The following is a 26817-nucleotide window of genomic DNA, read 5'->3' as shown; positions in this document are numbered from 1 at the left end:
TAGCAGTATCTTCTCCTCTCTGGGGCCCCAAAACATCAGTTTGACCTGCTTCACACAAAATACCTTCCAAGGAGAGTGGGGCAAGTTACACACTCTGTGTTGGTACAGAGCAGAACAATCAACTGATGAAGAGGGGAGATGAGGGACATCAAAATTTGGGCAGAGCTGGACTTTGGAGCCAAAGTAGCCAGAAGGATAGAAAACTCTGGGAAAGTTGGGGTGGACATGAGATTGCAAGGACAGAACCAAGTTCATTCAAATATGAACTTCAGTTGACATCCAATTAGGTTCAATCAACATGATCTCCATTATCCAGATGAGGGAAATTAAAGAATAGAGATGCTCATGAGTTTGTTGTTCCCTGCAGTACCTACGTGGTGGCCCTGGGCCAGGCTGCTCCAGGGATCATGTTGGCAAAGTAGAGGAATTGGTGGAGCTACAAATCTCCACTATCAAAGAATTTTAGGTTTCGTAGACCATTTTGTTTCTGATCCAATGACATCATTCTGTGGCTGTAATTCAAAAGCAGTCATACACCATTTGCAAATGAATGGGTGTGACTGTGTTTCAATAAAATTTTATTTGTAGATAACAAAATATAAATTTCATAAAGTTCTCATGTGTTTTGAAAAATTATTTTTTTCAATTCTTAAAATTTTAAAAACAACTCTTAGCTCATAGGCTGCACAAAACCAAGCTGCAGGCTGGATTTGGCCCACAGACCATCACGTGCTAACCTCTATGTCACACTATTTAATATCCTCAGATATTTGTGATTGAAGGAACCAGCTAAACAGAGAGCTCTTCAGGGGACAGACAAGGGATAAATATTGATAAGATAAATGATAACTGGGGCTTCCCCCCCCCCCCAGGATAGTTAGCTGAAATTTACATAAAACTCTTTCCAGAAAAATTAGCATGTTTAGTCATCCTTTTTCCTTTTAACCTGATAGACCTAAAAGGGGCATCCATTTCTTTGGATAAATCATATCCCCCTCCTTGTCTCCCTTGCTCTGTGTGTTGTATGTGTGTACCTGTGTATGTGCATGTGTGTAAATGTGTGTGTCTGTGTGTTAATGAGAAGGTCTGATTAGTTATCTTCAAGGTCCCTTCCAACTCTGAAACTCTCAGATTCCATAGAATTCTATCAAAATTTTAGGGCAAGTTTTTCCTTGCCCTTACTTTCTTCTCTACATGGAAATCCTATGAATATTCTCTCCCTTTGCCTCTGCCTTCTCAGAAATACTCTATTTCAAGACTAGTAGCATTATTGCATCCAGTAATGTCCTGGGGGGGGGGGATAGTTGGAATCTGTAGGATAAAAAGAATCTAGCAAGAGGTGAAAGTGGATGTGTAATTGCTATTCTTTGTGTTGACTTGTAAAAGCCATGTTTCAACCATCTCATGATAACAGAGATTTTTTTTCTTTATTTGAGAAGCAAATGTACTACTCTTGTGTTTCCTTTTTTTCCAAGAAAAAATAAGAGGAATTCATTTTCATTGGGATTAACGAAATCTCTTCTTCTTTTATGCTGGCAACATGAGGTTTTAGCAGATCTCTGATTTTGTGCTGAATAAAAAATATAGTACTACAATAGTGCACAGAGCCTGGGGGCTTGAACCCAATTTGGATTATCATGCTCAGCAGCAGGCATTCTGGAACTAATGGAAGTCAGTCTTTGGAGCTGGTGCTGAGGAACAGCCCCAGGGGACCAAGGCTATTGTTCCACCCTAATCTGAAGCCAGTTACTGGGAGGCTGAGCCACATAATCAGATGTTCAGAGGTGACAGGCCTGCATCAGGCTGTCAGCCAGGTGGGCATGACATGCTTCTGTGCAAAAGCCATGTGGGATGGACCTTGAGCTGGGGAATTTAGGAGAAATGGGATGTCAGTTAAGTCACTTAAGATCCCTGATTCTCTTTCTATAAACACCCATTGGTGTCCCAAGGGCCCCACCAACCTAGGGCTGCAGATGGGAGCACAGCGACGTGCTTGGGAGTCTGTCGCCTCTCCCTGGACAATTGTGGAGCCTCTGCACATGCCCCTCTCTGGGCCTTCCCTGATCTCCTTCCTTTTCATGTTATATTTTTTCTAGCATCTTCAGATGGTGATTTAAAAGTCTGCTGACACGTCCACTTGTATTTTCCCATTTAAGTTGAATGTCACACTTTGTCACCTGACCTGAAGCAGCCCTGCTGTGGCCTAAAATCTCACAGAGTTGCTCATGCAATCAGATAGATGGGCTCCAAGGCTGCTCTCCCAGTGGGACTTCATCCCCACTTGGGGCTGTTAGGCAGAGAGCTGTGCCATGCTGTGAAATTCCTTGGGTTTCTCAGCATTCCTCCACACTCTGCTAATCTCTCACCATTTTCAATCAAACAAAAGCCTTAGCACATATTTCCTTATCCAAAATGCTGGGGCTGCTCCTGTTCCCCCATTCCCCATCTCCACCCAAATCCCCTTGTTCCTCCTCTACCATTCATTTGCTATGCATCTATGTATCACAGGGCTCTTGGGAGGGTTTGTATGCATGACATGAGCTGAAATTTGATAAGAGGAGAAGCCAGCAACTGTTGAGCACTTGCTGCATGCCAGGTGCTGTGTCAAGCACTTTGCGTGCCTTGTCTTAGGGAATCCGTAGAGCAACCTATTTCCAGCAAAGGAGCCCAAGGGAAGAGAACAGGTACAAGGCACACAAGTGCCAGAAATGGGACTCAAATCCAGGCAATCTGATTCCAGGACCTGCATTCTTTTTTTTTTTTTTTTACCTTTTCTTTTTTTTTTATTTTTAATTTTTTATTGTGGGTTGTTCAAAACATTACAAATTTCTTGACATATCATATTCCACACTTTGATTCAATTGGGTTATGAACTCCCACCTTCACCCCATACACAGATTGCAGAATCACATCAGTTACACATCCATTGATTTACAAATTGCCATACTAGTGTCTGTTGTGCTCCGCTGCCTTTCCCATCCTCCCCCCTCCCCTCCCCACCTCTCCCCTCCCCTCCCCTCCTCTCTCTCTACCCCCTCCACTGTATAACCCTGAGGGTCTCCTTCCATTACCGTGCAATTTCCCTTCTCTCTCCCTTTCCCTCCCACCTCTCATCCCTGTGTAATGTTAATCTTCTTCTCCTGCTCTTCGTCCCTACTCTGTTCTTAGTTACTCTCCTTATATCAAAGAAGACATTTGGCATTTGTTTTTTAGGGATTGGCTAGCTTCACTTAGCATAATCTGCTCTAATGCCATCCATTTCCCTGTAAATTCTATGATTTTGTCATTTTTTAATGCAGAGTATTACTCCATTGTGTATAAATGCCACATTTTTTTTATCCATTCGTCTATTGAAGGGCATCTAGGTTGGTTCCACAGTCTTGCTATTGTGAATTGTGCTGCTATGAACATCGATGTAGCAGTGTCCCTGTAGCATGCTCTTTTTAGGTCTTTAGGGAATAGACCAAGAAGGGGAATAGCTGGGTCAAATGGTGGCTCCATTCCCAGCTTGCCAAGAAATCTCCATACTGCTTTCCAAATTGGCTGCACCAATGTGCAGTCCCACCAGCAATGTACAAGTGTACCCTTTTCCCCACATCCTCGCCAGCACTTGTTGTTGTTTGACTTCATAATGGCTGCCAATCTTACTGGAGTGAGATGGTATCTTAGGGTGGTTTTGATTTGCATTTCTCTGACAGCTAGAGATGTTGAGCATTTTTTCATGTACTTGTTGATTGACTGTATGTCCTCCTCTGAGAAGTGTCTGTTCAGGTCCTTGGCCCATTTGTTGACTGGGTTGTTTGTTCTCTTATTGTCTAATTTTTTGAGTTCTTTGTATACTGTGGATATTAGGGCTCTATCTGAAGTGTGAAGAGTAAAGATTTGTTCCCAGGTAAGAAAAGCCCAGGACCGGATGGGTATACAGCAGAAGTTTACAAAACCTTTAAAGAAGAACTAATACCAATACTTTTCAAGCTACTTTAGGAAATAGAAAAGGAGGGAGAACTTCCAAATTCATTCTATGAGGCCAACATCACCCTGATACCTAAACCAGACAAAGACACTTCAAAGAAAGAAAACTACAGACCAATATCTCTAATGAACCTAGATGCAAAAATCCTCAATAAAATTCTGGCGAATCGGATACAAAAACATATCAAAAAAATTGTACACCATGATCAAGTAGGATTCATCCCTGGGATGCAAGGCTGGTTCAATATACGGAAATCAATAAATGTTATTCACCACATCAATAGACTTAAAAATAAGAACCATATGATCATCTCGATAGATGCGGAAAAAGCATTTGACAAAGTACAGCATCCCTTTATGTTCAAAACTCTAGAAAAACTAGGGATAACAGGAACATACCTCAATATTGTAAAAGCAATCTATGCTAAGCCTCAGGCTAGCATCATTCTGAATGGAGAAAAACTGAAGGCATTTCCTCTAAAATCTGGAACAAGACAGGGATGCCCTCTCTCTCCACTTATCTTCAACATAGTTCTCGAAACACTGGCCAGAGCAATTAGACAGACGAAAGAAATTAAAGGCATAAAAATAGGAAAAGAAGAACTTAAATTATCACTATTTGCAGATGATATGATTCTATACCTAGCAGACCCAAAAGGCTCTACAAAGAAACTATTAGAGCTAATAAATGAATTCAGCAAAGTGGCAGGATATAAAATCAACACGCATAAATCAAAGGCATTCCTGTATATCAGCGACAAATCCTCTGAAATGGAAATGAGGACAACCACTCCATTCACAATATCCTCAAAAAAATAAAATACTTGGGAATCAACCTAACAAAAGAGGTGAAAGACTTATACAATGAAAACTACAGAACCCTAAAGAGAGAAATAGAAGAAGATCTTAGAAGATGGAAAAATATACCCTGTTCATGGATAGGCAGAACTAACACCATCAAAATGGCGATATTACCAAAAGTTCTCTATAGGTTTAATGCAATGCCAATCAAAATCCCAATGGCATTTCTTGTAGAAATAGAGAAAGCAATCATGAAATTCATATGGAAAAATAAAAGACCCAGAATAGCAAAAACAATGCTAAGCAGGAAGTGTGAATCAGGCGGTATAGCGATACCAGACTTCAAACTATACTACAGAGCAATAGTAACAAAAACAGCATGGTACTGGTACCAAAACAGGCGGGTGGACCAATGGTACAGAATAGAGGACACAGAAACCAATCCACAAAACTACAACTATCTTATATTTGATAAAGGGGCTAAAAGCATGCAATGGAGGAAGGATAGCATCTTCAACAAATGGTGCTGGGAAAACTGGAAATCCATATGCAACAAAATGAAACTGAATCCCTTTCTCTCGCCATGCACAAAAGTTAATTCAAAATGGATCAAGGAGCTTGATATCAAATCAGAGACGCGCCGTCTGATAGAAGAAAAAGGTTGGCTACGATCTACAGTTGGTGGGGTCGGGCTCCAAATTCCTCAATAGGACACCCATAGCACAAAAGGACCTGCATTCTTTACACCGCTTTGTGCATGCCAATGACTTCTCTAGAGATGGCTATAGGATAGCTTTTCAGCCCTGTCAATCCCAGCTGTAATTTGACGTTGTCTCCTGTAGCTGCTCCCAGCAGCCTTAGGGAAGGTAACAAGGATCCAGGAGAGATGTAAGAGAAGACAAATAAAAGCACTGAAGGGACAGTCCAGGCAGATAGTCTCTGACTTACCATGGTTTGACTTAAGACTTTCGATTTTCAACTTTACAATGGTGTGGAAGTGATACACTTTAACTAGAAAACATACTTTAAATTTTGATCTTTTGCTAGACTATTGATATGCTGCCCAAAACGCTTGTGATGCTGGGCAGTGGCCATGGGCTGCAGCTTCCCATCAGCCACGGGATCATGAGGGGGAACCATGGGCACCCTGCAGTAGGCTGTGTTGTAGAAGATGATGCTTGGTGGGTCAGGTGTGTTAAATGCGTTTTTAGGCTTGCAATGGATTTATCAGGGAGTGAGTGTCAGTACTGACGGTTCCTAAGAGAAGCACTGCCAGTGGGCTGGGCCTTCAGGCTGAGACTTTAAGGGCCGAGGTTGTTAGTAAATAGAGATGAGGAAAAGGAAGTTGAGGCAGGGGATATGGTTGCTGTCTATCTCTGAAAACCAGCTTTCCTCAGGTGATGGAAGAGCCTCGTGTCAGAATTATTTAGGGTAATAGTTTAAAATTGTCTGGGATGCTAGTTTTGAAAGATTCCCCTTCCAGATTACAATGAATTGAGTGGAGATAATGATTCCCATCTTGTGGGTTGTTGTGAGAACCAAAGGGTAGTGACAACGATGGTGGTGAGGCCAGCTCTTTCCCTAGTGTCCTGGTCAGGGGCCTCTCTTTTCCTTACTTCCCATCCTTTCTTAAAACTCCTAGAGAAATCTTAGAATATGGCTTTACTCACCCACCCTGAGGCTTTGATTACTACTTACAGAGTACCAGACTCTCCTGACTGACCACCAGGAGCATCCAAACTTTGGCCCCAACTATTCTGCCAGCTCTGTTTCCTATTTCTTTTCTATGTATTCACCCTATTGGGCAAAACTAATTCTAACAGTTGCCATCATAATAATACCTAATGTTTTCTTTTTCACTCTCTGTGTGTTGCTTCCCTCCCCTATGGAACATGGTTATAATGATGATTAAATGTGATAATCCATGAAAGTGCTTAGAACAGCATCTGACGAGTGGTAGATAATGTTCTGTATGAGTTAAAGCTGAGTCTTAATGTCTCTACACCTTTTTGTTTTTTAAGGAAGGTCTATCCCTGACTTCTGTCTTTATCTCTCAGTAGATGCAAGTAAATGAGTAAATAGATGTATTTTTCTCTAAACAAGTTCAGGTAGAGAAATGCTGTGCAGATGTGTTTTATTTTAAATCTGAGAGAACTAATTCGACAATTCAGTTCCTTTCATCAATATTTGTTTTGTGACACCAGTGCTCAGTGCATGTGAGTGACTGAGTACCTTGGTGAACTCAGGGTCTTCTGACAAGTCTAACAGTGCCCATCCTCTCGGTTTGGGACTGAACCGAAGTTTTACTTCCTCTGCAGCAGCTTCATCTTGGTCTGCCTCTGTTTGTGCAGCTCAGTGAGTTCCACCCAATAAGGACTTAGTTGATGCCCACGTTTTCTGATATTTTCTTCTCCCAAGCTAGACTTCCAGTTCACCAAGGGCCAAATTCTGTGTCCTGAACGGTCCTGACATTCTTCTCTTCTTTCATCCAGGTGTCCTTTATACTTCATGGTGATTCTCTGGCAGGTTCCACTGAGGACATAGTGAGGCTGACAAATGAGGTTATTTCTGATTATGAGTGAACTTTCCCTTATCATGGAATTAATTCTTTTATTGGGGAGTCTGAATAAGTTTCTGAAGTTGTTTTCTGAGATCTAGTTGTAGATCAGTGTTTGCCTGCAGGTACTCCTTTTTGTTCTTTTAGGAGAAATTAATTCTGGAAACTCATAGAAGCACCATAAATTAAATATTCTGGTTAGGGGGTTCCTGTAAATCAGCCTCCCACTTCTTCACGTGCATAATTTTAATTTTTATATGTTTCAGAAATATTGTAACAATGTTCAAATGGAAATAAATTTTGACTCCGAACAAATTGACAGCTTTCAATTTCTGTGATTTAGTTCAGTTCCTCTTAATATGCAGTTATGTGATTTTTGCAGAGTCATAATTGAGCTGATTATAGTAATTTAAATAAAAGTAAAGCCATTATTTATGAGCTCTTAACATTTGCTAGGAAAAAGTGCTTCCCATATATTTTGACTCCTCTTTTCAATTCTATCATATAGATACATTAATATTCCCATTTTAAAGATGAGGGAACTAAGTGTAGATGGTCACTGACTTACAATGATTTGATTTATGATTTTTTGAACTTTAGGGTATTATAAATAATACCCATGCAACCATTTACTTTTTGTACAATATTCAATAAGTTGCATGAAATACTCAATACTTTTTTATAAAATAGGGTTTGGATAATTCTACCCAATTGTGAGCTAATGTAAGTGTTCTGTGCCCAGGTGAGACAGGCAAGGCTGCATCATCATGTTTGGTAGGTTAGGTGTGTTAATGCATTTAGGACTTAATGATCAATTTTCAATTTGTGATGGGTTTTAAAAGATGTAACCCATGATAAGCTGGGGAGCATCTGTATTATAGAGGTTGACTCATTCCAAGTCACACATATAAGCCGTATTTGTGCCCTTCAGCTTCACGGTATTAAACAAGGCAGGCAAGGCTGGAGAGCAGCAGTCAAATGATTGATGGCTGAAGCAGCTTGTCCTGGGACACTTTCCTCCACTCCAGCCACCTGTTGGCCTCACTTCCTGGCTGCTGAGGATGAGGATGGAGCCTCCTGACCCCATGCAGTCCAGAACAGACCATGCTGGTACGGAGCCCTGGAGCTCTTGAGTAGCCCAAATTAGGAAAAGCAGATCATGCAGGTCAGATCATTATCAGTACAGATTTATAGGCATTTGTTCCAATGTTTGCAAGATACTGGTGTCAGCTTGACCTACCAGACTCTAGCTAGGTGATGGACAGCTTTGGGCCTGTAGGAGGCATGCATCCAGCAAGCACAGCACCATGAGCCCGTCCTTGCCCTGGTCATCCAAACACAAACAATCCTTGTGCGCAGATGGGGTTTCAGGCCACATTGCCAAGTGTTGGGAAATGAAAACACACAGAGGCCAAGGGAGCTGAGGTCTCAGGGCCAACCTGAGTTCCCAGAAGCAGAGCAAGATGGGAGCTCCGCGGTCAGGCAGATGTGAGCCAGCAGCTGGTAACCCTGCTCAGTGGCCCTTTCGGGCTAGTGTTGGGCATTTGCTAATGCTTCAGGAAGTGTTGGTTGGATGGATGGATGGAAGGGCAGATGCAACTGCTTATATCCAGCAGCTATGCTCTCTCCTGCTGGATGAGGACAGAAATAGAACATTCCAGTGTTTTTTGTGTCAGATCATAGATAGAAAGCTGAGCATGTACAAACAAGTGCTAGAGAAAGTGTGTGTGAATGTGACTGGGTGTATATGTGTGATCACGTGAGAGTGTGCATGTATCTGTGTATGTGTGAGTGTGAGTTTGAAGTGGATGGTGAGAATGAATGGGAGGAGATGAAGTCGCTCATTGCAGTGCTGCTAGAAGCCAAAGAATGACATACATTTCTCACTGAATACTCTCAACAGTGCTGTGTGGTAGATATTATAAGCTGCATTTATTGATGAGGAAGTAAGATTCAAAGAGATTAAGTGTAGTGCTCAATGTCATTCTGGTGGGTGGGAGAGCCGATCCTTGACCTTTGGTCACCCAAGTGGGTGACCTTCTCCCTGTACCATGCTGACCAGCTCATTGAGACACTGCCAGGGTTCTGGTGTGTTTCAGGATAAAGAGACAGGGAGGCAACATCGGAGGAAGGAGTTGAACCATATTGTTCATTAAAAGTCCTGCAGGAGGAAGGTTCTTAGGGGTCTCTGCGTGGGTGGTGGAGGGAAAGCTGAAACCTTTGGCGACTGAACAGGTGGGAGCATTCCCAGGAGGAAAGAGATAAGGGAGAGGGATGGCCTTCCTACCTGTATGGAAATATTTTAGTGGATAGAAATTTCTATTAGTGTGCAGGTCTATTTGCCTGGGGAATGGATTTTAGAACTACTGGCCAGAAGGACATCTTTATAGAAAGCTTCCTGAGGTTACCGCCCCCCCCCCATTCCCTCGCCTCCTTCCAGTAAGACTCAGAATGGAAGGTCCCCAACCCCCGGGGGCAAGGATACAGGCCAAGGAAGTGAAAAGAAGCACCCTTTCCAAAGCATAAAGAAACTCTTTACCCTTCTACTTATAAAATCCCAGTATCCATGACAACTGGATGGAGTGAAGAAAATGGCTGTCCCTCCCCTCTTCATTGTGTAACTTTCAGTTGCTGCAGCAACTGAGTACACTGGGCCCAGCCAGATTCTCTGGGTGCTTTCTTCTTTCTCAGTCCCCCTTTATTGCGGGCCCTCCTCGGTGCCAACACTGCTTTGTCTCTCGCTGGAGACGTCTGTGAGAACCAGGATGGGCAAAGTGTCAGGCTCTTGGTGCTATTGAAAATCCTTTGAGATGGGAGAAATTGCTGGAACAAAGGGACAGGGGAACAAAAAGCTTGAACAGCTTCGCCCCGGACTCTGAGGGTCTTTATCATCTTAAACCTTGGGATTTGAGAGTGTCTGACTTTGCCTTTCCCAGGGATGGTTTGGCAAGGATACAGACAGAGCTGGTCCAGGAAACTGGTTGAGAGAACTTTCCAGGGAGATGAAGCCTGGTTAAATTAGGTTGGAGTCCCTCCCTCCCTCCCTTCCTTCCTTCCTCCTTTCTCTTTCTCCCTCCCCCACTTTCCTCTTCTTCCTCTTCCCTCTCTTCCTCCCTCCCTCCCTCTCTCCTTCCTTTCATTCCTGCCTCTCTTGTACATGTTTCTGGTTAATATCTTTTCACTTGAAAAAATTCTGAACAATGAGATGGGAGCCTCAAAACCTTTGATCTATCAATTCCTTTCAGTAGTTTGTGTTAAGGAAATAATCAGATATTTACACAAATTATTTATCTCTCTGCGGATGCCTCACAGTGTTGTGAAACAATGGAAAAGGCCTACCCAGCTGTGAGATGGGTCCAATACATTTTGCCTTATTTATACGTTGGCGAAGTCATCATTTTTCATCTACTCATCTTACAGCTGTAAATTGGCCCTGTGCTGGCTTCCTGGCACGGTTCCTGCCCTAGGAGAGCTGTGAGTTATGGTTACACGATGCAGAAATAAATGCAGATCACAATTCCCGGCAACTGCCATGAGGGAAAGTAGGAAGAGTAGGCATATCGGTGGCACTTAACCTCATCTTGGGATGGGGAAAGAGTCTCTAAAAAAACCCAATGACCTCAAGCTGTGATTGAAGGTTGAGCTAGACACATAACACATGGATGGAAGGGGGAAAGGAGAAGGCCAGGCAGAGGAGCTGCCTTGCCCATTGTGAGGGCCCAGCTGTCACAGGGAGGGCCCTGGCTTGTCTAGGAAAAAGAGTGGGTAGGAGCAGCTGGAGCTCAGGGATGGAGAGCAAGGCAGGGCTGGGGCCTGGGGCCCTCTGGGTTATGTCAAGAGAATGGTCTTCATTCTAAGAGCAGTGGGCAGCTTCAGTGTGGTCAGGGGCTGAACATGGGGGTTAAGGGTCCTGAGGGTTGGGTGACAAGGTCAGATTTACAGAAAGGTTCTGTGAGTTTAATGTGGAGAAAAGTTGGCAGGGGGCAGAGGGTGTGGGGAGACCAGCTAAATGTCATTGCCAGAGTTCAGGAGAGACAAAGGCTTCTGGACCCGGTGGTGGAGGAGGACAGGGCAAGAAAGGGTGGATTGGAGAAGCACTTAGGAGGTAAAGCTGAGGAGATGTGGTGGTGTATGGGGTATTATAGGGAGTAGGCATTAGAAGGAAGGATCAGCTACCGTTAACTCACCCACTACTTCTCGATGTTTAAGTGGCACCGTGTGATAGCACTGGGCTAAACGCTGGGGCTAGAAATAAGAGCAAGGCATACATGGCTCCTGCCCTCAAGGAGCTCAGACTCGAATGGGGATAGACCTCAAACACATAAACAAGAATAAATGCCAGGTATAACCCATGCTACAAGAAGAGGTAACTTGAGAGCTTACTATAGTAAAATTTGATCCTATAACAGGTTAAGAAAGGGTTCCTTGAGGAAGAGATGCTTAAAAAAAGAGATAACTAGTAAAAGAGAGAGAGAGAGAGAGAGAGAGAGAGAGAGAGAGAGAGAGAGAGAGAGAGAAAGGTTCATGCAAAGGTCCTGTGGTGATTCTGAGCAAAAAGAGTATAAGGAAAACGGAAGGCTGGATACAACAGCTGGACTGCAGAGAACAGGAAGCTGCACAGTGGGAGATGAATCTGGAGGAGTGAGCATCCAGCAGGACTTGCAGGGAAGTCAGTTTGAAAAACTTTATGTGTATTCTAAGAGCAATGAATGGGAAACACTGGAAGACTTTGAGCCAGGGCTTGGGCTGATTTAACATATGAAAAGGATCTCTCTGCCTGCAGTTTGGAGTATGGGGAGGAGGAGAGCAGAGAGGATGAGGGTAGATCAGTTAGGAGACTCTTCTCAAGAAGCCCAGCTGAAAGGTGAGGGAAATGGTGGTGATGGAGACAAACATAAGACTCTGTGAGGTTGAGAGATATCTACAAGGAAAATATTTTTTTCTTCATCTTTTCAGTACTGGAGATTAAAACCAAGGCCTTGCACATGGTAGGCAAGTGCTCTACCACTGAGCTACATCCCCAATCATTTAAAACAACTTTTTTTGAGATAATGTCTCATTAAGTTGCCTACGGGCCTCCTGAGTTGCTGGGGTTACAGGAATGCACCATTGAGCTCCACTCTTAAGGGAAATTTGAATGCCTTCATGACCAGCTGGATACAGAGTGGGGGAGAGGGAAGTGTGCAGAATGGCTTTAGGTCTCTTGCTTCTATGAGTGCTGGCAGAGAACACGGAATGAGCAACTGGCTTGGAGAGAAAGTCATGGATTTGTTTGGAAATGGAGACTTTGAGGTGCATTGGAACCATTCAGGAGGGGAGAGGCTGGGAAGCTGCTAGATGTTCCCACGCAGTGCTGCGGGGTCTTGGCCAGGTGAGGGGAGGTGGGACCCAAGCAGATTTGGTAGGGCCCCGCTGAGCTGGCAGAGAACTGCCTACCACAGCAAGGAAAGCCAGGGGGTGAGTGTAGAGTGGCTGCGAGGTTTGTAGACTTAGTAGCAGAAGCATGAGGGAGTTGCCACTTTCTGATGGCTTCTCATTTTTCTGAGAATGAAGAGGGTAGGTTTCCTGCTTTGAGTGAAAGGTGAGAAGGTAGAGTGTGAGGCCCCTGGGGGGCTGGCAGGGAAGGTTCAAAAACGATATAGGAGAAGATGGAAGTGAAAAAAGTTTGCAATATGTGAGGAACAGAAAGCAACAAAGCAGAATGTCGACATGACTTCAATTTTGTACAGAAAAAGTAAAATGGTAACACACACATATGGATGTATATATATACAGTATGCACACATGCTCATATGCACACTTCCTGATCAGTTGTACTCTTAGCAATTTAAAACACTTTGTGCTTTTCTGTATTTTTCCAGATTTACTAAAATAAAGTACGTATTGCTTCTGCAATCAGAAAAAAGTAGCTTATTTTTTAAAAGTTATATAACTTTACTTTTATCCTTTTCTTTTCTTTTTTCTTGAGGGGATACTTGTACATTATTATATTGAAAAATTATTATTAAGCTGTTTCTGGTCTAAAACAACAAAATGGTCAAGTATTTGTTAACCAGAAATGTCCTTAAAATTGCAGAAGGCATGCTAATTTTAAGGTGACAAACTCAGTCCCTGAAGTCAAAGCTTTACTGTCTGTAGGTCTTACCCTGGGGAATCTTTACTCCCTGAGGAAAACCCAACCATGGCTGCAGAGTCATCTTGGTGGCCCTGTGCCTACCAGAGAACTCAATTCCAAGCACACTGGAGGTGTCTTTGAGAACTCTGAAGATTTTGATTAGTAAGATCATTCTTGCCCAAGCTTGGACATGCTATTTTTATTATTTTCATGTTATATTTATTATTTTCAACAAGAGTAAGTGAATAAATGTTGCAAATAAATCCTTTTTGTTTTGATAACTTTATACCTTTTGCAATGACAAAACTCACAGATGAGAAGAAACTTCTCTTCTGGGGCTTGGCATATTGGTTATAAAAGAGTAATGCTAGCTACAGTAACAAAGGACCCAACAAATTTTAACATGTGAAGAACCATAGAGATTTAGTAACTTGAAGAAGGTCACACAACTAAGGAAATGAAAGGGCCAGCATTACCAGCCCAGGCAATCAGAACACTGGTCTTCATTTTATTCCTGTATGGTTGGTCCTTGACTTAATGATGGTTTGAATTAATGATTCTTCAAATTAATGGTAGTGAGAAAGTAATATACATTCAGCAGAAACCATACTCTGCAATTTGAATTTTGATCTTCTGCTGGGTTAACAATATGATACTGTCTGGTGATGCAGAGCAGTGGCAGTGAGCCTCAGCTCCTAGCCCCCTGTGCAATCATGAGGGGCAGCAACAGTGAGCCGCTGTGGACAGGCTATGAGTAGGTTTGATGTATTACATGTATTTTCAGCTTATGATAATTCCAATTTATAATAGGTTAATCAGGACATAATCCTCCTACAAGTCAAAGAGCATCTTTATTACCTTTCAACATACTCAGACATCTTTGAAATATAATTTCTTTCTCATACCTTGGAGGGTAATTTATATATATATATATATATATATATATATATATATATATATATATATATATATATATATATATATATATTATTGCTGCAGTAAGGAGCGATAACATATATAGATCATATGAAAGCAATAATATGGAGGGGGCAAATTACTAGCACACCACAAATTATAGATATAGATCTATCAAATTAGCCTCATCCTAGGCAATATCCATGAAATCACTGTTTAACTGGGCTTTGCATAGCTAATAAGGATTAGAATAAATGCATAACTCCTCCAATAATGTTTCCATTTGTACTACCTGGAATTATCTAGCACATGACACACTTGGGGAAACAAGTCCCGAGCAGTCACACATTGTGTTCTGGAATCCTGACACATAGTGGGGCATGGGCAGAGCAGATAGGCTCTTTTAAGCATAGCCTGCCTTTTCCAAGGAGAGCACAGGACAACACCAGGGGACCTTATCCATAATGGTACAGGGAGCTTGAAAGTGCACTCCACAATGCAAACTTGGGTCTGCAGAGCCCTTAGAGAAGTGGGAGCTCTAGCCCCACCCCTCTGGGCCCCGCCCCCTCCAAACAGGATTTCTAAGTGCATTCAGGCCAGGAAGGATGTGAAAGGAAGGGAAGATTCCTCTCTTTCTGAGTTGTTGTGGGAGTCACCACTTTCACGAGGAATCCTGACAGAAAAGGCCAAGGTACTAACTGCACAACCCTTAAACCAAACTTTAGTTGATTGTCAATATCAGCTCTGAGAGGAGCCCTGGATGAGATAAAGTTTAGAATCTGACTTAATTTCCAAATCTGGTGATAAAAAATGTAGGCATCTCGGCTTTCTCAGGATGGTCTGCACGTCTTGGTACCAGAGAGCCCTGCCTGGTGCTGGCTCATGGTCATAAATTTCTGCAGTCCCAATTATCTAGTATGTTAAATGGGGCTAAAACACTGTATCAACATGTTCCTCATTCCAGGACCCCATATTTATTTAAAAATATTGAAGAGTGAGAATAAGTCAAATCATTCCACCAACTTGTGATTTTTATCCAATATCCTATAAGCAAATTAAAAAAAATTTTTTTTAGTTATACAGGGACATAATATCTTTAATTATTCATTGTTTTTTTAATTTTTATATGGTGCTGAGGATCGAACCCAGTGCCTCACACGTGAGAGGCAAGCTCTCTGCCACTGAGCTACAACCCCAGCCCAAAAGCAAGTTTTAAAAGTACATGTACAGCAAATTTACTAACTGGAAATTTTACTATCATCCCATTTTAAATCAGTACATTTAAATGACACTTTTCCAGTCTCCAAGTTCTTTCTCATAAACGACCTCATGAACCTTAGCATGTTTGTCATAGAATTTTCCTGTTACTTATAATTTTTTTCCCAGCCACAAAAACATCCAATACCCTCTACCCCCACAGTTACCTCCACTACATACAAACTCTTTCTTTCTTCCTTCCTTCCTTCCTTCCTTCCTTCCTTCCTTCCTTCCTTCCTTCCTTTCTTTCTTTCCCTCCCTCCCTCCCTCTCTCTCTCTCTCTCTCTCTCTCTCTCTCTCTTTCTTTCTTTCTTTCCCTGAATTGCCATGGGAGGCAGTGAGAGTGTTGAGAGGCAGGTGTGTGTGTGTGTGTGTGTGTGTGTGTGTGTGTGTGTGTATGAGACACTGAGGCTGCTTGTCAGGGGAAGCTGGGTGAGAAAATGAACTAGTGTTCCCCAAGTGTAAATCTCAACTGGAGAGACAAATGTTTGCTGTCTGTCACTGTATCCAGATGGAGGGTAACTGATCCACTCTGCCCAACCCCCTTGTCTCACTAGTAACTTCAGCAAATAATGGGAGGTTCCTTTCTCACAGAATCACATGGGTTGAGAGACCCTTTGACAATAAGTATGCATTATGCTACTCTAGTTTCTTTCTGAACATAATATATATAGAGAATATAATTACTTGCTTGCATTTAATTTAGTTTCTAACTGAACTAGAGCATTTGTAATTAAAAACACTTTAAGTGGATCCAATAAATTATTAAAAGTTATGGCTAGTGAAGCAATATTGTGATCATTGGTCGCTAAAACCGATTAACCAGGAGCAGAGCTCTTTTTGGGTGGGGCAGTGGGACTGAAAAAAAATATTATTTTGTATGAGGTGGAAACTCCCTTGGCTGGTTTGACTAAAGAAGGCTGGCAGAGAGGATGGGAAACTGTGGAACTGTGGAACTTGAATAAGAGATAGGTGCTGGGTGCGGGCCTAAGCAATTCATGTAGGGATAAATGGCTCATACTCAGGGCAACCTCTCGAGGTAGTACTACTGTTATCCACTTCACAGATAAGGAAACTGAGCCACATGGAGGTGGGAAAGCCAATTCTGACCCCTGGCAGCCTGGATCTGCTTACTAAGCCCCTCTGCCTTTTGCTCTCTGGTATCTAATGGCTAAAGGGCAGGTGGGGAATAGAGTTTCCAAAGGCCAAGTCTGAATCATCAGGTGAGTGGAATAATTGAGAACTCTGAGACCAGCAGGGGCCCAAGCTGCCTGTCAGAGAATACGTTGTGTAGAGCCTAGCACATCGCAGATTCTTGATAAATGTTGAACTGAAGGTGAGCATAATGACCATTAGCCCTGTCTACCTAGTTCTTCAAAGTTTATCTTCATTCTTTGATTTTTCTTGAACTGGCTAAACCACAGAAAATGTATTTCCCTACAAAAGAAAAGTTTGTCAACTTCATGGAAAACTACAGCTAGACCTGTGAGAAGAAATCTCTAATCACAATCACAATCCTGAGAGATCTGATCAGAGGCTGGAGCCAAGCAATCATTGCTTGTCCTAGAGCTCACTTAAGGGGTGCCCCCCACATCACCCCTCCTATTACCATCCTCTAGCTTTCCCCACGTGAATATTTTCACGGTGAAGTTTCGGTCTAACTGTGTCACTCTCACTGCCCACAAAATATACAGGATTCCAGTGAGCAAATAGCCTAGCCCAGAGTCGACCCAATACCCACCACAGGTATACCAGCAGGAACACGAAGGGCAGACTTGCAGGCATCTGGGTGGGGGCTGAGCTAGCAAGGTTCAAATCATCTCTTCTCTCAATGCCACCCTTTACCCGCCCTCTGGGCTGTGGTCCAGGTGCCGTCAGGGCAGCTGAACTGGGAGTGAAGCCAACTCCCTCTTGCATTGTCCCATGAGCTGTGTTGCTGTTCACCTCCTGACTCATTCCTTGGCCACTCTGCTCGTGTGTGCAGGGATTACCACCCATTCTGTCTTCCTGGATTATTGGGAGGAGAGGTGAGCTGCTGTGGAGCGCTCTTATCTTTCCAACAGCAAACCTGTCCGTGTGGTCATTCACTATTTGCCTGAGGTGATCATCCCTCTTCAAAAATTGGGCTTGTTTGGAAGTTAGGCTTATATTCTGAGCCCATTAGACAGAGATGATGCACACAATGTGTTGCAGCTGAGTCATGGGCAGTGGGAACCCTGAGTGGCACTATTGTTGCTGCTTCTTATATCTGTAGGATTCCAGCAGGGCAATGAGGAAGGGCTGACCGACAGGAGTTGGGTGACTTCTCCACGTTGGCCAATGTGCCTCACAGTTTAGCATTTGCACATTGCTAACTAAGCTTATTCTCATATTCTGCTTAACCATGTTCAATGGCTTCCCACAGCCTGTAGGACAAAGATCAGTCTTTCTCCTGTGGCATCAGAAGTCCTCTGTGCCCTGCCCTGTGGAGCTCTGTCTCTAGGGCTCACTCCTTCCCCCCCCTTTTTTTTAGAGAGAGAGAGAGAGAGAGAGAGAGAGAGAGAGAGAGAGAATTTTAATATTCATTTTTTAGTTTTCGGTGGACATAACATCTTTGTCTGTGTGTGGTGCTGAGGATCGAACCCAGTGCCGCACGCATGCCAGGTGAGCACGCTACCAGTTGAGCCACATCCCCAGCCCTCCTTTCCCTCTTGCAACCCACATTCCAGCTACACAGAATAACATGCTACTCATTGGCAGTGACCTACATGGGTTCTGGGCCATGCTACTTTCAATACTTGGATGCCTCATATCCTCATCCTTCAGGGTTGTGCTTAGCTCTCCCTCCATCTGAGAATCATCCCTGACATCGCTGGCTGGGTTAACCCACTCTGCTTCCATTTGTGGACTCTATTAGGATGGGCGCCCACAGGAAGCAGCATCATGACATCAGAGAGACCAGAGTTGAAATCCTGATTCTAACATCATTACTATGCAGATTCATCAGGAGTAAAATGAGGCCTTTAAGTACTTGCCTTGGAAGAGTGTTTTGAGGAGTGAGCAAATTGGTTTCTATAAAGTCTGTGGTAGGTTGACTTTTAGCCCCACAAAGACAAATCCACCAGGAACCCCAGAATGTGAACTTATTTGGAATAAAAGTCTTTGCAGATGGAGTTAAGTATCCCAAGATGAGGTCATCTTGGATTGAGGTTGGGTCCTTATTCAGTGACAGGTTCCATGTAAGAGAAGGGCAGAGGGAGGTGTGAGATATGCAGAGAAGTGAAGGCAGAAGCAAGAAATTGCTGTGATGCGGCCCAAGTCAAGGAAGGTCTAAGGCCACCAGAAGTTGTAAGAGGCAACAAATGATTCTCCTCAGAGCTTCCAGAGGGAGGGTGACCCTGTTGCACCATGATTTTGGACTTCTGGCCTCCAGAACTGTGAGAAAATTAAGTCCTGTTGTTTTAGATCACTAAGTTTGTAGTAAATAATTATGGTAACCCTATAGTACTAATTCCAGTGCTTAGCACTGCATGTGGCATATTGTGAATGATCCACTAAGGTGACCTGACAATATTACTGTTGTTTTGATGGTTCTTTGTTCTGTTTCTCCTCTTAGCTGTGTGTGTGTGTGTGTGTGTGTGTGTGTGTGTGTGTGTGTGTGTCTGCTCTGTGTCTCTGCATTGTGAATTTCTCAAAAACACAGAATGCATTTTTTAACCTGAGTTCTCAATTCTTACTACAATGTTCGGCATAAAATAATTGCTCAAGAAATGCTCACTCAGTGATTTTTGAGCAATGACATGCTGACATGGTACTGTCACCTGATGGGGGCCTCGCTTCCTTTTGTTTGTTCTATGATCACACATCCCAAGCTTTCTCTGCTTGATCAAAATCTTAATCGAGATTTTGCTGTTATAACAGAAGACATGAGACTAGATAAATTTTTAAAGAACAGAGTATTTCTTTACAGTTTGGGAGTCTGTGAAGTTCAAGACTGAGGGGCCCACATCTGGCAAGGGCCTCTTTCTGCATCAGCCCATGACAGAAAGCAGAAAGGCAAGAGAATATGCATGTAAGAGAACAAGAGACTGAATCTGCAGCCTCAAGCCCTTTTATAATCAGCATTAACCCATCTGTAAGAGCACAGTTTTTATGATCTAACCACCTCTCAAAGTCCCCAGCCCCAACGCCTTTGCATTGGGGACTAAGTTTCCAACACATGAACCTGGGGACACATTCTAACCATAGCATTGCTGAGTCTGATGATTTGGATTTCTGGTTCAATTTTAGTGCAGTCTGTAGTATGTAGCAGTTAGAGCAGTAACCAAAAGCAGTGGTGAAATGGATTGTACCCCGTGATGTAGAGTCGCAACATGTGACTAAATCAGTCAGGGTCACTCCAGGTGAATTTGGGTTGGCTCAAAATAATTACACACAGACAGAAAATACCTTTTTCTTTGGGTTTTGTGACCGCTCTCAACTTTAGGGGTCTGTTGGAAAGAGAGAAAGAGCATGCTTCGAACCCTGATTTTATTGAGGGAGACTGTTAAAAGGAACATTCCATCCATATAAGGCAGAGGACTAATGTTACAAGGGGCAGCCCACTCCCATTGGGTAATGCCCAATCCCAAAGCTTTGTTCCTTTGCTGAGCGGAGATGGGGATCCACCTGCTTCTGGGTCAGGGAAGCCAGTCTCCACATTTCCATTGCTCAAAGCTAGGGAGTGTTCAGCTCCTATGTGGCAGCTCCTGACAATGTAGCAATGGTGCTTGTCCCTATGGAGGGATAGAGTGTTGCCTAGTGGAGAGGGCTGGTGCAGGAGGAGAGGTGTCGAATGGTACCTGACCAGACAAGCTTCCGGGAAACAACAGCGGTAAGGGGGGTCTCCAGGGTTGTGCAGATACCTGTGGCATCACATTGCTGCAGCATAGCACTGGGGAGAGGAGGGCTCTGGAGACCAGAAGCCTGGGCTCGCAGCCAGCACAGCACACTCTTGCCTGCTTTATCGAGCCTGTGTGGGCAGTGATAACACCACCAACAATGAGAACGGGAATTCAAGGAGTGATTTGACAGAGGCTATTTAGGAAATGACAGTGTCAGAGTTTGAATCGGGTCCTTGATCATAATGCCTGGGCTTAGCAGGGGTGTGGGTAAGCGGAGAGAGGGAAGGGTATGGTGTGGGTATGGGAGAAGTGGTATCACCATCATATATTTTAATTCTACATGTTCTATAAATACCATAATACACTTACTGATTGGCTTTAAATGGTCAGTTATCTTTTCAAGAAATGAAAATGTACTCTGTTATATTTACTCACATGTTTACAATTCCTGGTACTTTGCATTCCTTCTTGCAGATCCGAGTTTCCATTTTTACCATTTCCCTTCGTTCTGAAGAATTGCCCCCTTAGGGCAGGTTTATTGCCAATAGGTTTTTTTCAGCTTTCCTTTGACCTTGAAGTCTTTATTCTTTCATCATTTCTGAAGGATATTTTTTCTGGATATCCTGTTCTGGGTTGACAGGTTATTTTTTCTTTCAGCATTTACAGGATGTTAATTTATTTTTAAAAATGTATTTATTTTACCGTGTGTGTTCATCTTTGGAAGAGTACTTTGGTATTAATATTTTTAAAATTTCAATATTTTAAAATGTTTTACGGTATTTTAATATCCATTTATATTTTGGATGCAAAATATGGGATTTTTTAAAAACAGTATTTCCTTCTAATGTCCCTCTTTTGCATTAATTGTTAAGATATTCAAGTTAATTAATATAAGTAATATTGCTATATATTAAGCATAATACTTGTGTTATTATTATTATTATTTTAAATATTTTTAGTTGTAGATGGACACAATACCTTTATTTTATTTATTAATGTTTTTATGTGGTGCTAAGGATTGAACCCAGTGCCTCATACATACTAGGCAAGTGCCCTACCACTGATCCACAACCCCAACCCATTATTATTATTATTATTAAAATATACTGTTGGGCTGGTAGCAGAAGGAAAATTTACTTTTTATACTCATTGGTGTAGGTTGAATATGTCCTCCAAATTTCATGTGTTGGAAGCTTAATCCTAGTGCAACAGCGTTAGGGGATGGGAACTTTAAGAGGGGATTCATGGATTAATGCCATTATTGTAGGACAGAGTTCATTAGAACGAGAGTGAATTTGTTATAAAAGTGAATTCAATCCTGTCTTGTGTGGCCCCCACCCTCCCTTATGTTCTCTCATCCATGTGATGCTTTCTATCTTGTTATGATGCCCACAGAAGACTCTTACCACATGCATCCCCTTGATTGTGGATTTCCCAGCCTCCAGAAATTGTGAACTAAATAAACCTGTATTGTTTATAAATTAAACAATATTATTTGTTTATTATCTGCTGCTATCACAGAATACCAGCCTGTGGTATTCTTTGATAGCAGCAGAAAATGAACTAAGGTACCAGTCTTTATTTCTTCACCATGAACCTATATAATTTTAATTGAAATGAAACAAACTAAAAGAGTGATGGATCATGAACTACAAGTGAGCATGTTATTAGGACTGTGCATTGATTGATTGGGGATAGGCACTCACCCTTTGCTTCCTTGAGTTGGCTGTGGTTGAATTTCCTCCCAAGGGTGTTCTCATTGCCTCCTTCTTTGACATCCCTCACCTTACTGTTTATGCGCTAACTAGTCATGAGGTGAACATTCCACAATAAGGAATCAGTGATCTTTGTATTTTGGAATCAGTGATGAAGGATGACGGCTATACTGCCTTTTGAATGTTATCAGAAATGTGTTTTGAGGTTAAGAATTATTTGCCAAAATCTAAAAACCTGGGGTTTTAGTCGGGTGTGGTGGCATATGCCTGTCATCCCAGTAGCTCCGGAAGGAAGCTGGGGCAGGAGGATCACAAGTTCAAAGCCAGCCTCAGCAAAAGTGAGGCAGTAAACAACTCAGTGAGACCCTGTCTCTAAATAAAATACAAAATAGGGCTGGGGATGTGGCTCAGTGGTCGAGTGCCCCTGAGTTCAATACCTGGTACTCCCCTTCCCCCCAAAGAAACCTGGGGTTTTCACACAAAATTCTGGATTTCCAGCTTCTCTTAGAAAAATGAAAGGTATGGAAACATTGAATCCAGTTTTCTTTGAGGGTAGTTGGGGAGCTACTGCCTCTTCCTGTTTTCACTTCCACCATTGGGTCCACTTCACCAAGGACATACCCAGCAGGTCCCTGCGTTCAGGTGAATCTGCACACTTTGTGTTGGAGAAAGAGCAAAGAAAAGCAAGGGAGGCATGAATAATTCCCTCTGGGAGGTGACGAACAAGAAAGCATTTGAACCTCGGGAGATGGTACTTGGGGAAAACGAAGCGGACTGTGAGTTTAGCCTGAATGCGGCATGGATTGGGATGTCCCGTGGTTCCTGTATAGACTGAGTCTTCTGTGCTTGCCTCTCCTATCCTCACATTCGTTTCAAATACCATGTCGAATGATTTCCTAGAAGCTTCCTCAGCCCATCCCCTGTTCTCCCCATCCTAGTTCAGCACCATGTTTATCTCCACCTGGAGGACTTGTGCTCATTCCTTAAGGATTTGCTGATCCAAGTGTGGCTGTAAAGCAAGCAACATTAGCACCTCGAGCCTCCCTTAGGCTGGTAGACTCAGGCTCCCCCTGAGACTGATCAGGAATCTGCATACTAACAAGATCTCCAGATGATTTCTATGCGTTATTCAGTTTCAAAAAAGCATTCCTCTAAGGTAGTGATTCTTGACCTCGCCTGCCCACTAAGACTACTTGCTGAACATTAAAAATCCTCTTGAATTCCTGGCCACACCTAGACCAATTAAATCAATTCTATCTGGGCCCCAACTCTACAGGTGTTTCCAATTTGCAGACAATTGGTGCTTTAGGATGGAGGTTTTCAAAACCGCCTGCTCATTAGATTCATTTGGAGATCTTTTGCAACCAAGCCACACCCCAAACCAATTAAATCACTGTGCTGTTGATGGCGTTCTATGTGTGCTTGTGTAATTGGACCCAAGCATCTGCATAGTGGAGCTTCCCAGGTGATTGGAGTGTGTAGCCAAGATTGAGAGCTAGTGCCTTTTCCTTCCTGGAATCCCTTCATAGGACATCCCCTACTCCAGTGATGAGTCAGGAGGCTATTCTTACTATTCCCATGATGCTCTGTGCGGATGGCACTAACTCTCCATCTAATTATCTATCATATGTCTTTCTTCACCAACCCCATTAGACTGGGAGCCCTGGAGGTGGGGGGGTGGACAGAAACTGTTTTCTTTCTTTTCCTCATGACTCTCACAATGCTTGGCAAACACAATATAATCAAGAGTTTATTCTTCTTATTGCTTTTATTATTATTGCAATCATGAGATCATGGTCAGGGCTGTGGTAAGGAAAGTTCCCCATGGGGCAGTGTAAGTTGGATGAGGGGACAGTTTGGCAGCAGGCATAGCAGCCCGGGGCCTGTTGCAGTGGTCCATGGAGAAGGTGACGAACTGAACAAGAGTGGTGGCGAATGAGGATACAAGGAAAGGGCCTGATGGGAAGTACATCAGGAGGTAGAATCAGTGGATATGTTAATTTTTGTTGGGCCGCTGAACAGAACAACAGAAATTTATTGTCTCACAGATTTGGGGCTAGAAGTCTAAGATAAGTTAACAGGGTTCCTTTAGCGAGCTGTGAAGCTCCCAGCTTCTGGTCATTTCCTAACCCTTCTTGGCATTCTTTGGTTTGTAGCACAGCATTCAACCTCTGCCTTCCTCTTCCCTTGGTGTCCTCTGTGTGTCTAAATTTCCCCTTTTTATAAGGATACCGATCATTTTGTATTTCTGCCCATCCAGTATAACCATCATCCTAATTAATGATATTTGCAATGACTGTTTCCAAACAAGGTTATAGTCTGAAGTATTGGGGATTGGGACTTCACCATAAAAAAGTGGAGGGACACAATTCAGCCTTTAACAGTAGGTTCAGATTTTTTTTTTTTTTTTTGGTAAATTGTGTCATGTGCACGAATTGAACTTTAGGAATTTTGGTTTCTCCATTTTAGAGATAAACCAATTTTTTTGCTGTAAGGTCAACACACTAATTTCTAAGCATTTGTCAAAATTATTATCATTTATGCCCAGGAACTCCGGGGATATTGACAAAACTGGAAAAACAGATATCATTACCAACTGGAGATCCATATGAGCTGAAGAGCTTGAAAGATTCAGGTGAATAAAACATAAACAACTGTTCCTGGTTATTTCTCCACCAGCTGTCTCTTTCTCTGATCTGGGCTCATACTCAAGTGCCCTGAGATTTTACAAGTGAGCTTTTGCAGGGTAACTGAGAAGCATGAAACTATTTGAAATAACAACACACATAGTCATAACAAACTATTGCATTCACACCCATCCTCCTTCCTTCCCTCACTCTTTTCTTTCCTCTTTTAAACTTTTTTTTTTTGGTACTGAGGATTGAACCCAGAAGTGCTTTACAATGGAGCTACACCCCCAGCACCCCCCTTTTAAAAATTCAAGACAGGGTCTCACTAAGTTGCTGAGGCTGGCCTCGAATTTGTAACCTTCCTACCTCAGCCTCCCAAGAGTTGCTGGGATTACGGGGATGAACCACCTGCCCCAGGCTTTCTCTTCCTTCTTTCTAAACTTGGAGTTAGCTTGACTTGTTAATTGTTCGTTTGTGATTTTGTTTGTGGCAATTAAATGCAGTGGTGGTTTGGTTATTAGCTCCTCTAATTAAAAACACCTTCAGGTTAGAAGGGCATTTCCTTTGTGTGGCTTTAGGAGGCCTTGGAACGCCTGCCCTTGGTGGGGACTTGCAAAGGGTGGCCGGCTGCCCACAATTGGTGGCAGAAGCGGTCTTCTGCTAACATGGGCACTTGCATGCTGCCTTCAGAAGTCTCCCCTGCAGCTACAAGCAGAACCGAGGTGCTGAGAGGACTGCTCTTGTGGTTAATAACTGCCAGACCTCCTGCTGGTCCTTGGGTGCACACTTGCATGTTGGAATCTGGACAGTGTTATCCGGACAGTTCAATCCCTGTCGGAAGGGTATCCTCTCCCCAAATGTTGTCTGTCTGCTTTTCTTCCTATTTTGGGCCAGAGGGACTTTTAGGAATTTATATATATAAATAGTTTATATTCCAAATGGGAATACCTATACTTCTTGTCAAAACAAAAGCTAAAAAAAAAAAAAAAAAAAAGAAAAGGAAAAGAAAAACCTCACGATTGATGACTGTCTTCTCTAAAATTCTTTCTCCCATCTCAAAAACAAAAGCAGAAACAAAAGACAAGAAAAATTCTCCCAGAATTGAAATAAAACAGGGGCAAAGATCTCCAAGTGGCAAGAGCTGTGGTTGATGGCGTCGATGGGGAAGAGGGCAACTGCGTTTGTATTCCCTTGTTACCAGAAGCTGAGCTTCTGGGAAGAAAGAAAAAGGTCTTAACATGTGATTTAGCCACTCTACTTTTTCAGTCTTGACTCTTTTTGAGGATTTAGATTTCAGACTGTCTTAGAGGGCCAAGAGAGGAGAAGGTCTTTCTGGGTTCGGATCTGTACCTACTTTGACTACTGCCTTGGGTTGACTGCTGCCCGCCCAGACAGTAAAATACACCTCACCAAGAGAGCTCCTCAGACCAGTGTGGACCCAGGGGGACAGATTCACTTGTGGGGAATCTTGAGTTCCCCCAGAAGTACTCTGAACATCCCAAACAAGCAAATAGCTGCCCCTCATCCCTTAGCACCCTGCCTCACCCCTAGGTCTGAGGAGGGGGACAGCTTTTGAAGAGTCTTTGAAGTGGTTCAGCAAAGTTATGACATCAATTCATGATTTCTCTCTCTCTCTCTCTCTCTCTCTCTCTCTCTCTCTCTCTCTCTCTCTTTAATTAAAAATGCATGTGAGTAGGATGTTCTCTTCCTTACTGTATCTATTTTGGTTCCAGGGGAAAGATGACACTTTCTCCACCGGATTTGTGATTAAAATTGTTTCTCCCCTGTGGATGGTGCCTGTCTATGCTGACGGGGTGGGGAACAGGCAGATGGGTGGAGGTGGCAAAGAGCTGCCTGCACTTATCAACTGGAAGAACAAAACAAAAACATTTGGAATATCACCAGATTGGGGCTGTCTCAGAGAGAGAGGCTCCAGAACCTGTTGCCAGCCCTTGGCATGACTACTGCCTCACGTTCCTGTCACTGCTCGGCC

The sequence above is a fragment of the Marmota monax genome, unplaced genomic scaffold (assembly GCF_021218885.2).
Source record: "Marmota monax isolate L192 unplaced genomic scaffold, Marmota_monax_Labrador192_F-V1.1 WCK01_AAM20220418_F8-fsc00005, whole genome shotgun sequence".
In the NCBI taxonomy this organism is placed as follows: Eukaryota; Metazoa; Chordata; class Mammalia; order Rodentia; family Sciuridae; genus Marmota; species Marmota monax.
The sequence above is the reverse complement of the archived record's forward strand: the minus strand, read 5'-3'. Positions refer to the sequence as shown.